General features: G+C 40.6%; 1 long non-coding RNA gene across 2 annotated transcripts in view; it reads right to left on the bottom strand.

Moving 5' to 3' along the window:
- Positions 1 to 15,000, bottom strand: part of LOC135089356 (uncharacterized) — a 93,267-nt gene that overhangs the window by 7,975 nt on the left and 70,292 nt on the right. The window contains exon 4 of one of the 2 annotated variants that reach the window (XR_010261478.1): positions 11,935 to 12,783. The exons of the other annotated variant lie outside the window; for it this stretch is intronic. This is a non-coding gene — a long non-coding RNA (uncharacterized LOC135089356). Of the gene's footprint in view, positions 1 to 11,934; positions 12,784 to 15,000 lie in introns of those variants that run through there. 2 annotated transcript variants of the gene reach the window in all.

Below are 15,000 nucleotides of genomic sequence, written 5' to 3'. Positions count from 1 at the left end.
AGATAACACATAATATAGCGATCTACAAAGGAAAATACTTTTGTAGGTTTTACAATGACACTGCATACTAACAAAGAAATGTACTGCTTCCTTTCCTGTGACAGTCTAAGTGAGAGAGATGCGGAAATGGTCGCGTCCTGGTATCAGACGAAAGATCATAATGAACTAGCGAAGAGATGAGGGAGAGATACAGGTGAGGGGCCTGCTGCGTGACCTCATACCTGCCTGCCATGCTCCCGAAACGATGCTGACAGAGAGAGAGAGAGAGAGAGAGAGAGAGAGAGAGAGAGAGAGAGAGAGAGAGAGAGAGAGAGAGAGAGAGAGAGAGAGAGAGAGAGAGAGAGAATGTATAACCATACGAGTATGTACAAGTGTAGGCACAACAAAAAACAAGAGCAACAACAACAACAACAACAACAACAACATCTACAATCACATCTTTGATTAAATTTATGAGGATTTCGTGGTACTAATAACATTGTAGAAGCTTGGCAATTTCGTTCGTACATGGTCCTTACTCGCACTAAGGTAGAGAAAAGCTGAGGAAATAATCGAAAAGAGAAAACACAAGACCATATTACTGACGAAAATAACAAGGTTTTATTTAATTGTGGAAAATCAAGAACACTCTTAGTCAAACAATTAACAGTACTCGATACATGATGGGTCGTTAGGGGAAAGTAACATAACAAGACGATTATCACACAGATTGACACTTATTAAGGTAATATTTTCGTTTCTAATACTATCCTCATAAGGGTGCACTGGAGCCGTCTCCAGGAGATATCCATCCGCTCATTCTTCAAGTGCACAGATAGGCAGTCACAGAGGGATGATTACAGTACATGACACCATATTAAAAGCCTAATATGCACGCCCAATACCGGTCTGCCTAAGGTGACATCACAAATAGGTTTCATAGTCACTTGCTTTCATATGCTTTTTTTTTTTTTATGTAGGAGGGACACTGGCCAAGGGCAACAAATATCCAATAAAAAAAAAGTCCACTGAGATGCCAGTCCCAGAAAAGGGTCCAAAACGGTAGTCAAAAATTGAAGGATAAGTGTCTTGAAACCTCCCTCTTCAAGGAATTCAAGTCATTGGAACGTGGAAATACAAAAGCAGGCAGGGAGTTCCAGAGTTTACCAGAGAAAGGGATGAATGATTGAGGATACTGGTTAACTCTTGCAATAGAGAGGTGGACAAAATACGGGTGAGAGAAAGAAGAGTCTTGTGCAGCGAGGCCGCGGGAGAAGGGAAGGCATGCAGTTTAACACTTAATTCTGTAATAAAACTGAAGGTGAAAATTGCACCACACTTAAAGGAGGACAGGAGGACAGGCATGCGCTGAAGAGGGAGGAAGGGATGTCATAAGGCTGAATGATCCTGAAATGTAGAAAACACTCAGGACAAAAAAAAAAAAAAAAAAAAAAGATTGACTAGAAGGCAGTGAACAACATCAATCGCAGCAATAATAATAATAGGAGCATGACCACCACCACCACTACTACCACCACCACCACCAGCGACAACAACAACAACAACAAACAACACCAACAGCAATAAAAATGATGATGATAATAATAATAATAATAGAAGAAGAAGAAGAAGAAGAAGAAGAAGAAGAAGAAAAAGAAAAAGGAAAAAGAAAAAGAAAAAGAAAAAGAAAAAGAAAAGAAAAGAAAAAGAAAAAGAAAAAAGAAAAGAAAAAGAAAAAGAAAAAGAAAAAGAAAAAGAAGAAGAAGAAGAAGAAGAAGAAGAAGAAGAAGAAGAAGAAGAAGAAGAAGAAGAAGAAGAAGAAGAAGAAGAAGAAGAAGAAGGAAGAAGAAGAAGAAGAAGAAGAAGAAGAAGAAGAAGAAGAAGAAGAAGAAGAAGAAGAAGAAGAAGAAGAAGAAGAAGAAGAAGAAGAAGAAGAAGAAGAAGAAGAAGAAGAAGAAGAAGAAGAAGAAGAAGAAGAAGAAGAAGAAGAAGAAGAAGAAGAAGAAGAAGAAGAAGAAGAAGGAAGAAGAAGAAGAAGAAGAAGAAGAAGAAGAAGAAGAAGAAGAAGAAGAAGAAGAAGAAGAAGAAGAAGAAGAAGAAGAAGAAGAAGAAGAAGAAGAAGAAGAAGAAGAAGAAGAAGAAGAAGAAGAAGAAGAAGAAGAAGAAGAAGAAAGAAGAAGAAGAAGAAGAAGAAGAAGAAGAAGAAGAAGAAGAAGAAGAAGAAGAAGAAGAAAGAAGAAGAAGAAGAAGAAGAAGAAGAAGAAGAAGAAGAAGAAGAAGAAGAAGAAGAAGAAGAAGAAGAAGAAGAAGAAGAAGAAGAAGAAGAAGAAGAAGTAATAATAATAATAACAATAATAATAACATATGAATAATAATGACAAAAATACCATCTAGAACAACAAAACTATAACAAGGATAATAATAAGAATGTTCAGTCATGTATTGGAAGCATTATTATCAAAGAGACAATTTAGTGTATCCACAGCTCTGGGTAAAAGAGTGGCTTAGATCACCCCACAGATTGGGAGCACCTGGAGCTGACCTGTGTGGGAGCCAGCGAGTATAAACAACTTGTTCTTCATCACGGCCAAGTCACAGCTTGCCGCCAATCCTATCAGCCACCGCCTCAGGCCCCGCCAGACCCCTCTCGCCGGGAGGTCGCATCGCCGATCCCGGCCAGGTGGCGGGGAGGCGCAGCGACGGGAAGGCGCGGCTCATGTGTGTACAAAGGATAAATTTCGAGGCCTTCGTGGTCACTATCAATGGCTTTTTGGAAGGTGTATGTTGGTCTCCTTCAGGAGTGCAAAGAAAACTTGGACATGATCATTCGGTCCACGCTCCTTCCTTCTACTCCCTCTACAAGCGAATGGAGTTTAAAATTACAATATACGAGTAAGACTTTTTATGTTTGAACGCTAATAGTACAGTATTGAAACTCACTCAGTCTTTTCTGTGCTCTAGTCCTAATTCCAGTGTGTGTGTATGTGTGTGCCGGTGTGTTGTGATTATATATATATATATATATATATATATATATATATATATATATATATATATATATATATATATATATATATATATATATATATATATATATATATATATATATAATCCTTTCTCTCAGTCAGACTTCTAACTTGTCGGGAGCAGCAACTGTGACTCGATTCTTTCTATTACCATTATAAGATGAAGTCGATTAGCGAAATGGCTTCGTGCATCTTAGTTTTTTTTCGTCTTTTCATCTTTTTAATACGGATTCCCCTTGTGAGTTGTTACTCTACTTACTGTCGTGTGAGTTTTTTTCTTAGAATTATCGTATAATTTCTTTCTAAAAGGGAAGGTTTAACATTTATTTTTCAAGTTGTTCTTTTATATCACTGATTTTAGTTTTTGATCATAGCATTATCTAGCCCATTTTATCTAACTCACTATTTTAGGCTGATATAATAATTATTTTCACATTATTTTATCAATGGCTATATATTTCGCTTTCTATTAGCTACTGCTGTCATGAGGAAATGAGGTCATTACGAAATTGTATATATATATATATATATATATATATATATATATATATATATATATATATATATATATATATATATATATATATATATATATATATATATATATATATATATATATATATATATATATATATATATATATATATATATATATATATATATATATATATAAAGTATATGCTTGTATTTATATACATGTACAAATGTAGTATATATTAGATATAGGCAGTGTAGGCGGCTTTATAACAGTGGATGTGTTAGCTCTATCATGCCCCGAGATCTGTCCCCAACCACCGTTCTTGGGTGATTGCCAAGTCATGTAAAAATAAGTTTCTCAAAGTGGTACTAATGAGAGCGTGTCGGCGTGGGAACAGGATGAGTGAGAGCGTTCTGACTTCATTATCATCCCCGCCTCACTCTCACACCTCAACTTTGCATGAAAATAACAATTGTGATAAACACTCCTCAGCAATGCAGAAGCCAAATTTTGGAGGTAATTGGCGTCATTGTTTTAATTAATTGATGGTGAGGCGATAAACAGAAAGCTACGTGTTCTTTGAAAATAATTTCAATATAATGTACTTACAGACAATCATGATTACATGCAACGAAGCAATAGCACGTTTTTCCTTTTGTTAAACGACGACTGTAAACATGAATGAATGTTCGAGACATGACAGGATCAGGTGGTAATGGACGAGAGGAAGTCATGGAGGAGAAGGTGAGAAACAAGTCAAGGTAAATGAGGCAAAAAAGACGAAAAGAAAAAAAGGACCGACCAATGAGAAACGGATAAATAAAAATGAGGAGGAAAGAGACAAAGAGGAAACCGAGCAGGTGCATAATAAGAACAATCAAAGCGATAAGATAAAAAAAAAAAAAAGTCACAAAAAACATGTACAAGAAAGGGCAGAGAAGTAGGTGAAAACAAACAAAGAGAGATGATAGGAAGACTCAAGGAAGGAATGTATGTAAGACGCAGTGGGGAAGGTATACGGAAACGCTGCTCGTGAGAGAGAGGAGGAAAGGTCCACGGGGAGGAGGAGGGGAGGAAAGAGAAGGGAGGAGGATGGGAGGAGAGAGAGAGAGAGAGAGAGAGAGAGAGAGAGAGAGAGAGAGAGAGAGAGAGAGGAGGAGCGGGTAAGAGTTGTCCTGGCATGACCGTATGACAGGCAACCCACCCCCTGCAGCTACCTATCACATCCGCCATCTCCCAGGACGCAACCCACCTCACCTGACCAGCCTTCCTCCCATAACCCACCACCTCCTCCTCTTCCTCCTTTTCCTCCTCCTCCTCCTCCTCCTCCTCCTCCTCCTTCTCCTCCTCCTCCTCCTCCTCCTCCTCCTCTTCCTGCTCCCCCTCCTCCTTCTCCTTCTGCTCTTCCTCCTCCTCCTCCTCCTCCTCCTCCTCCTCTTCCATTGCCTAACTCACAAAAAAGTCAACATTTCCTTCTCATCGTGTTTAGCTCTTGTCTTCTCGCTTTCCTTATTTTTTTCTTTTTCTTTTGATCTTTTATGTGTGTTTAAATTTCAATGTTCCATATAGTACCCAGACTTTCTGGTATATGACTCAATTAAGACTGATAAGGTGTGTCAAATACGCAGGACACCGAAAGGAACTTGCTACCAAGCTGTCTAATTGTCAGTGTGGTGGTGCCGAGTATTAGCTTGCCATTATGAAGAAAAAATTTGTTTTTATCTTGATTTATCAGATTAACTGATTTCTTGTAGACGCAGGACATGCTTGTGGCAGAGTAACTGGACAGCGATTTGTTAAATGATGCCAGCCTAATCATGGCCTTGTTGTTGCTGCTCCACGACCTGATGCTATAAATAAAATAGTGCTGCGAATAAGTATATCTGGGAAGTGGCACTTAACGTTACACATATTAGTTTCGTTTTATTTTACTTTTATCTGTTCACTCATTACTATACCACGCAACATTTTTCCTCTTTCAGAGCTTGCACTTTTTTTCAATAACCTCACAGTATCATAAAATAGTTGCTCTGTTTTGATCTCCTGATGTAAGAGCATGTATATTATAATATTATAACAAAGCCAACGTAAGATAACGGTGCCGGTATTAATTCCTTCATTCGTGTAATGTTCATCATTGTTTCTTCTTATTGCAGGATATCCTGTTGACTTTTAATTTAATTCTGCTCGTTCTGTCTTAATTATTTGTTCAAAAGTCTTAATGGCCTTGGCGGTTTGTGGGAATCATTGTTTTCAATCCTTATAATAAATCAATTATCTATTCATTTCCGTGTATTTCACTGCAACCTCCTAAGCATGTCAGGTAAAGGTAAAGGCGAGGGGTATGTGCTGCAGCTGCGTGTGGTCTCGGCGCTCATCTCAGTCTGTTTAAGCCTGTGGTGGGTGTCACCCCTCACTCCGGGACACAGGGCCACCGTGACACACGTGTGTTAAGGGCATGTAATTTAATATTAAAGCCCGATGACATGTGTGTCTATTTCACATACTGAATATATCTGTAAGATCTCGAAAGATAAGAGAAGTCATTGGTGGGGGGGCGGGGGTTTAGGGTCATAAATAAGACAAAAGGCGGCGATGTGGCGGGACGACGGAGGTTCCCATGTTAATAAAGCGGCCAGTAATGGCGCCCGACACCTGGAGATATTGTAATTGACATTCTGGTAACAGTGGGTGTTTAGCCTTTCCCAATCCCCACCTTCTTACTTACAGCCCCTTCGTCTTCCTTAGCAGCCTCCTTTTCCACTTTCCCTCCGACCGCGTCATCCCCTCCTATTCCTTTGTCTGCATCTCTTCTCGCCAGCAAGGTCAAGAAGGGACATGCTGCCGCAGCACACAGCAAGTTGATCCAGTGACGATGCTTCGTCTTCAGAGTTTTCTTCAGCTTTTGTAGACAATCTGTGCCGCTACTCGGGCATTACGTGGGGAAGAATGTGATGAAGAAAAATTATGTATATTTTTCAACACTTTTTTTCATCATCGTCATCGTCGTCGTCGTCATCATCACTGTCATTGTTGTTTTCTTAATATTTTTGAAGTTAATCACATGAAATCCTCTCGAGTGCAGATACTCGAAATCCGACGATCCTTTTCGGTAAACAATAGTGACTATCAGACGAATGCTAATGGTGCCCTTGAGCAGCAGGATCACCTGATTTACAGCTTCACGCCAGGAACAAACACACACACACACACACACACACACACACACACACACACACACACACACACACACAGACACACACACACACACACACACACACACACACACACAAACACACACACGCGCGCGCGCAGATCCACTCAAGCATTGCCGCTGCCACGGTCTTTGTTGAGATGTACACAAATATTCGTCCCTGCGAGACACATCCAGCAGCGGCAAGGCGAGATCGGTACACGAGTGACAGGCTCCTTTTTCCCCGGGAGAGCCGCTGAAACCTTATCGTGGTGACGAAGCCAACCAAAAGCACAAAGTTCAGGGAATGTTAGAATCAGAACAGACAATATTTGAGGCAGTGTGGATGGAAGATCGAAATAGATAAATAAACTGAATATACGTAAACACCAAAAAAATAATTATACATATCCTTTTATAGAATGAAAGATTACTCTTTTGTTGGCATGTATTTCATAATAACTATTTGGGTATGGAGTGCGAATAATCAAAATTGCCTTGATGCCTTACCGATGACTGCCAAAATATATGAACAACGATGTAATTTAGTTTATGACTTTCACTCGCGCAACATTAATTCACCTTACAAATATCATTATATGAAAGACAAGTAAACTATGCAATGTAATCCATCACTATTCTCAATCCTCGCATAACGCCACCAGGAGCTTATCTATATCTGCAGAAGTTCAAGAACTGTCACACAATGCGATTAGCCTCGTTCTTTTTCTTCTTTACAAGAAGTGTTGCCGGGGTTGAGGAAGGATTTCAGGTTGTAAAAAAAGGAAAATGCGACATGCAAAGTTGTCGCTGAGGTCGCGTGGCGAGGCAGCGGGGATTACCAGGCGACGAGGTGCGCAGCTCTGTAATCCTGCACGGGTTATCCAGTTAAAGGAAGACGCAGGTGAAAAACTTGTCGCCTGTGAAGCCCCACCGTGGGATGTTTAGCACGGTGTTATGACACCAGAGGCCCAGTTTTACACACACACACACACACACACACACACACACACACACACACACACACACACACACACACACGAATGTACAATCACACACACACACACACACACACACACACACACACACACACCTTGGCAGTATTTTTTTTTTCACTGAGTGTACAAAAAACAAATATAACACCCATAAAATATTCAAAGAATCGTATCAATAAAAAGGAATCACATATATCAGTAGAGGGCATTCATTTGTATTTGTACGGCAGCAGACTAGACATCCTAACGTAATACTTCGATCATCCTGTTCTAGTCCCCCACACCAATCACCTCACTTCGCGCGTCACCCTCAACTTCTTAATTTACGTAAGCTTTGAACACGCCCCTCTCGCGTCGTCCATCCCGCAATGTACATGCCAACAAGGTCTTGACGCTCAGTTAAATGGCTTACTGAGTGTGCAAACAAACAAGGCAGCACAGACGAAGCCCTATACAGAAAATACTGAGAGAGAGAGAGAGAGAGAGAGAGAGAGAGAGAGAGAGAGAGAGAGAGAGAGAGAGAGAGAGAGAGAGAGAGAGAGAGAGAGAGAGAGAGAGAGGAGAGAGAGAGAGAGAGAGAGAGAGGAGAGAGAGAGAGAGAGAGAGAGACTGGGAAAACATTTGTTGAGATGAATTAAAAAAAGAAGGAAAGGCAAGGTGAAGAAGGATATAATCAACAAAAGCAGGTAGCATAATTTGAAGAGTTTATATAAGAATACAAGGTATGGTGGATGAGAGATGGAGGAAAGGGTGAGCAGTAAGTGGTGAGGAGCAAGGACGCAACACACACACTATCTGTCTGTCCTTCACTGCCTTTGTCTGCTCGTCTGCACGGATGACCGAGTTCTCGCGTTTTTTTTTTTTTCAACGTGTTTGTTAACGAGATTAGTCTATTTTTGGATACTGAGAGCTTGCAGATTTTACTTGGAATATCAAATTCTATATTATCTTGTGTGTGTGTGTGTGTGTGTGTGTGTGTGTGTGTGTGTGTGTGTGTGTGTGTGTGTGTGTGTCTGTGTGTGTGGTGTGTGCGCGCGCGTGCACGGATGTGTGTGGGTGTGTAAATGTAGTATCGAGCAATGATTATGTCTACTCGTAGATTGTTGTTGTTGTTCGTTTGTGTTTCATAACAGAAATGAAAACGTAAACACGTCAGTAACGGCACCACAAATTGATATATTGTGTCACGCGCTTGTCCGCACAGCACAGCGCGAGACTCGCCTGCGTGTTGCTTGTGCTGTAATTGTCTTTGCTTCATTACTTTTGGTTTAAACCATCAAATATGTGTTAGTGAGGCGAGGCAACCCCAATATCCCGGCCCGCGATGCGACAACCCGTCCGTCCCCAGCACGCCCCTCTGTGCTTATTTCATCGTTACGGCTATACTGACCCAAACCGTGAGAAAAATCATGTCCTAAAAAAGACATACCGAACACTGCAAATGATGAAAGCCTACGAAGCCTACAACAATGGAGGGGATCCATGTACTCCTGCTTCCCTCAGCTTTCCTGCCTCGACACACTGGCCTAGAAGAATGCATGCAATAAGGCTTCCAATTAGGTTGGTATTAGATATGACTAACAATCATTTATTATCCACGCACAGCAGAACAGAACCAGTTCAACTAGATAAAATAAAGCATTACCTTAGGAAAAAAAAATGCAAAGCAAGGACACGAGTTTCAAACATTCAGTGACGCTTCACTGACTCTTAAATTACGTCAAACAAATACACTTATGCATTCAAAATAAAGTTGTGTAAATAATAATATTCCTCTATAAGTCTTATCTTTTTTACATCACTAAATAATAAAAAATAATACAATAATAATGTTACTAAATAAAACCAAAATAAGAAAAATCCGTCTGGTATTTTTCACTTCCCTTATAACCTGTGAAGTTTTTTCTGGACGGTAAGGAAGAAAATGAACTGAAATGGCAATGAATGAAAAGCGACAGTGAGCCTGATTAAGACAAAATAAATATACTACTGATGCTGTTAAATGAAGTCTGAGAAAAATGTTGTTCTAATACAAATTTATCACACATGGGTAATATTGTTTCCGCTGTAAACAATAACTCACACAGCAAAGGTTGGCATGCAGACGAGATGGGAGTAGTCAATAAAAGATACCGGTGATGGCGAACTGGAATAAATGAGGCCCAGATGGGTGTCTGTGTATTTCCCAGTAGTGTGATGATATTAATGATGACGACGATGATGACCACGATAATACCCTTAAACGCTTTGATCTCATAAATATTATTTTCAGAGGTCATGCAGATGATTAGTCATGTTCATACGTATGATGTTATTTTCCTGTTTATAACACATAATCGCTGTTAAATTATCACTAAAATTGTGGAAAAACCTACTCTTGAAAAAGCCTAATAACTTCTGCAAGAAACTATTGAAAGCAGCTGGGACAAGGCGCCGAAACGCTTAAAAATCCAGAATACCAATTCTCGCTTTCGATCTAAATAGCAGCAGCACTAAAATCTGTGGACGAAGAAGCTCCTAAATGGTTTAAAAGTAGAGCACAAAAAGTGAGCAACGGGTAATCAAATAACATTCCACCTGTGGGGAATAAATAGACTTGTGATATCTTTCAGAGATGTAAATAAAAAACATATGACTCGCCTCCCCGTGCTATCGCTTCTTATCGGTAACGACCATCGCGACACACGAACTTTTAATACGGAAACTTGCTGTCGTCGAGTTGTTAAGATAAAACAAATCTGTTGACGAGATCCCGCGAATAGAAGATAATGCGACTTTAACCCTTTTGGCCGAGGAGCTAAAGAGCCATTATTGCGGTGCCGGCAAAACATTGGCTTGACACTTTGGAGTTTATGACAGAGAATAGTTGTCGAAGGTGTTGTTGGAGATAAAGGGAATATTAGCTTCGGTTAATTGTGTGGCACGCTTGCAAGGTGCCGCATTTTGAGGTCCAGGGGGAGAGGGGGGGAAGGATCCACGCGGCCAGAGGGTGGAGAGAATGAGGGCTGAGGATGAGCAAGGTTATCGGAGAAGAATTTTTGAAGGTTATGGCGAGGTTGGGACGGGAGAGCAGTGGGTAGAGTGGTAGAGGGAGAAGTAAAAGTATAATGACTGAAAGAGTGCATGGATAAGGCGTATTATTAGAGAAAACTACTTCTTACTTGCGTTCGTAAGATAACGTCTTGAGTCTGCGTGGGTAAGTGCATTTAGAAAAGAACTTTGTGGGCGTCCATCTGATTGACACATAAGGCAAGACAGTTATAGCATGAGGCGGGTTTACTGTTGTGAGAGTTTAGCCGTTAACGCCCGTAAGCTTTAAAGCCGAGGTGACCGGTTTGCGGTAGACTAACAACGTGAAAGCTACAGAAATAAAATATATAAAGCTAATGCAGCCAAGTGACCTCGATAGTTGTGAGGAAAAAGCTCGGATCCTGACTTGTCTTACAACAATTTTTAATAGTAGAACTAATTTTCCATGTAAATTTTCTCCACCTAGGTAATTTCTGTCAAACTACTATTTAAGATGCATTTTTTTCCCATAATGCTTTTTTCTTTTTATTAATGATTTGTCTTTTTTTTCCTGATTCAGAGATTTATTTCTCTTTGCTTTTTACAGAAAGCTCAGGTCACCTGTCATTTTTGCCTTTGGTTATAACCTTGACCTTTTGCGTTCCTTCCTTTACATCAGCAGTAATTAATCATTTTCATCATCGAATATTTCTTCGACCAATACAGATTTTACCTTTATCATTTAAAACATGTATCTTTATCTCAGTTATTATACTGCTGCGCTCTAAAAGGGTTTCACGAGATAGTTAGTCAGTGAAGATGCACATAATCATTTTAGCAAGTCAAGTCCACTTTCTTCACTACATTATTATTTCTCTTCTTTTTCCTCTTGTCATTCATCAACATCGTCGCCACCACAAGGCCACGTCCGTGTTCCCTTGTTTCATGCCTTGCTTCCCGTCCCTCACAGTAGCCGACCACACTTATTAGATTCACTGTTCAAAGTTCGTTTAGCTGCCAATTAAAAGAGGGAAGCCGCACTATCAGGCACATACTATACCGGTTGCCCATATACGGCTCACTTCACGATAAAACTTGAACCGGGTTGGGGCCTCAAAAAAGTGGTCCGTCGAGGATTATTATCTATCGACTTTATATATAGATCGATTTCTTCCACCGCAGACGTCGGTGTTTTAGGCTTCAGTTTCTGCGAAAAAAAAAAAAAAAAAATGTGATTAACGGAATGTGATCGACTTTTATTTAGAAAGGGACATAAAAAAAATCCGTTTTACTAAATACCCTCCGTTCACCTCTGCTGTGTGTGCTGTTGAAATTCGGCAAAAGAAAATGAGATCCCCAAGAATGACATCTTGGAGCTCAGAACAACAGGTACGTGTTTGTGCTGGGCATCATGGCTCTTCCTGCCAGGGGTCACAGGGGCGAGGATTCTGACTGAGGGGCAGGTGTAGGGCGCGGGTTGCATGCCTGCATACCTGGGGACGGAGGCCAAGAGGGTCCTGTCTCCCGGACATGGATGCGACAACTCACAGGCTGGGTTAATTGATGTGTTCTCTTTGTTTTGCCTAATTCCAACACGGTTTGTCCATTAGCCTAGCATGTTCCCTCCGCCTTATCGCTCTGATAGATGGTCGCTGACAGTCACCTCGCCGCCGCCACGCTGACACTCCGGGGGACATCACCCGCTTGGGACGCTGGAACATGGTCGCGGGGCCGTGGACATCCCCCTTCCCTCCGGCTAGACTGCTGGGACACACTCACTTGGACTGAAGACTCCACACTCCCTCAGGCTGATATAAGTTGCCCGCGGGTCAGGAACACTTATGGACATCGACAACGCTATACTCTCCTCCGACACCAGGATTTTACGAGGCTATATAAAAAAAAAAAATAGTAGGTGGAGGTGGCAGTCGTGGACATCCGGACGACTGTGGGCGTCCGAACACGCCAGCCCACTCAAAGGGGCGCCAAAGGACATCTCTCACTACATCGAATTCTTAGGACATTCTACCTCTGTGAGGAAACCACCAGCGCCACAGACGCACGCCAGGAGAGGACAGAAGGACACGAAGACACCTTGCGGGCCTGCAGATGGACAACATATTAATTTTTAAACAATTAACGAATAATGATGTAAACAAATCTATCTGGAGACAAAATTATTTATCATGAGGGTTGTATGGTTATAGACACTGGTAAAAGAAAAATTCAGTTTATGGATATTTGGTTCCAAAACTATCCGCCATTGATATATCTAAGGAAAAAAAAAACTGCAAATAAAAGGAGGCAAAAAAAAAAAAAAAAAATAGATAAAATAAATAAATAAATAAATAAAAAATAAAGTCAAAACTGCTCAATACCTAATACAAAAAATACAAAATCAGATCATATACTCGTATACAGCAGCAAAGTCTATAAAATATGATGGCTTTCTTATCCTTATTTTCTAGTAACGCCTGTTATCTGGTACCGTGGCAAGCGTTTGGGCTGATATCTGGGAAAACCTGACTTAATAGGTTGTACGAATGAAATCCGACGATGTAATTCCCACTCAAAGATAATGTAAAGTTCCAAACTCACGAGGGACAAGAGAACCTCCGATCTCATTAAGATAAGTGCTTCCCTCCCCTCTCTACCTGCCCTCCCACACCCGTTCTAACGAAAACACCGACACATCGATATATATATATATATATATATATATATATATATATATATATATATATATATATATATATATATATATATATATATATATATATATATATATATATATATATATATATATGTGTGTGTGTGTGTGTGTGTGTGTGTGTGTGTGTGTGTGTGTGTGTGTGTGTGTGTGTGAGTGAGCTCTTCTCTTAAAAAAAACTTGCTGAAGTTGCTGTCACGTTCTATGTTTAATATGATTTCCAGAGTATTTTTCTGTTTCTTAAGAGTTTCTTGTTTTGTTTTGAAGACGAGGTCATGTAGTAAATAACAAACGAAAATGCAAACATTTCTTAAGGAAAATTAACACAAAATTTCCCACAACCTTCAATAAAGTATATATATATATATATATATATATATATATATATATATATATATATATATATATATATATATATATATATATATATATATATATATATATATATATATATATATATATATCATTTACTGTGTGTGTGTGTGTGTGTGTGTGTGTGTGTGTGTGTGTGTGTGTGTGTGTGTGTGTGTGTGGATAAGAGACCATGTTAGTTGTAGTATCACAACTTGTGTTTTATGCAAAAAGAGGATGATATTCGGCAACACAGGATGAAGCAGCAGCAGTATACATTTACCTTGGACAAGGAAGTGCTTCGTCTTAACAAACAAAAGGCTAAACGTGGGAGAGGTAAAAGAAACATTTATACCAGTGTGATATTGTAAATGTCTTGTCCCGGAATTACTTTAGATAACAGCCGACAAGCGTGTTCTTATCTCTTCCCTCCTCTTTCCGCTTTCGTGCTTTAACTGATTACTTCCGCCGAAGAACACCTCGCCTCCCCAAGCATTGCAGGTGTACGTAGCTCTGTTCACCTCGCAGGTCCCTGTGTGGCCGTGTGTCCCAGGCCGGCCCGCCGCCACCACCACCACCACTACCACCACCACCACCTCCATGAGACCAGGGAGGCCGGCCAGGTACCAGCCAGGGTAGGGCCAAGAATCCACGCCCGCTGTAATGGCATTTTTCACAGTTGTAGGGACTCGAGCGCCCCCCGCCTCCATCCCCCCCCCGACAGACCTCCACATCCACCCATCGCCTCACCTCATGCCTCCCTTCTTAACACACACACACGCGCGCACACACACACACACACACACACACACACACACACACACACAAGTGCAAAGGGGTGGGCGGTATTAGTTACGATGGTGGTGGTGTTTCTAGTAGTACTATTGCTTGAATGGTGACTGGGCGTTATTGTTTTGGTTGACGGTGATGTTAGTGATGGTAATGGTGAATGTGTTAGTGATGGTGATGCGGAAGTTGGTGATGGTAATAGTAGCAGCAGAGGTGGTGATGGGAAGCGGAGGGTAATATGAATTATAAAAGTAGTAGTGGTGTTATTGTTATTCATACCATTACTCTTTCCGGTACTGAGTGATGAGGTGGTGGTGCAAAGATATGGTTGTGGTAGTAGTGGTAGTGGTGTTGGAACTGGTGGTGATGGTGGTGGTGGTGGTTATCATAGTGATGGTGGTGACAGTGGTGGTGATAGTGGTGGTGTAAGTCTTGGCACTTAAATCACACACCCACACACACACACACAC

This window comes from Scylla paramamosain, chromosome 3 (assembly GCF_035594125.1).
Source record: "Scylla paramamosain isolate STU-SP2022 chromosome 3, ASM3559412v1, whole genome shotgun sequence".
In the NCBI taxonomy this organism is placed as follows: domain Eukaryota; kingdom Metazoa; phylum Arthropoda; class Malacostraca; order Decapoda; family Portunidae; genus Scylla; species Scylla paramamosain.
Note: the sequence above shows the minus strand (reverse complement) of the source record. Positions and strands in the feature narration are given on the sequence as shown.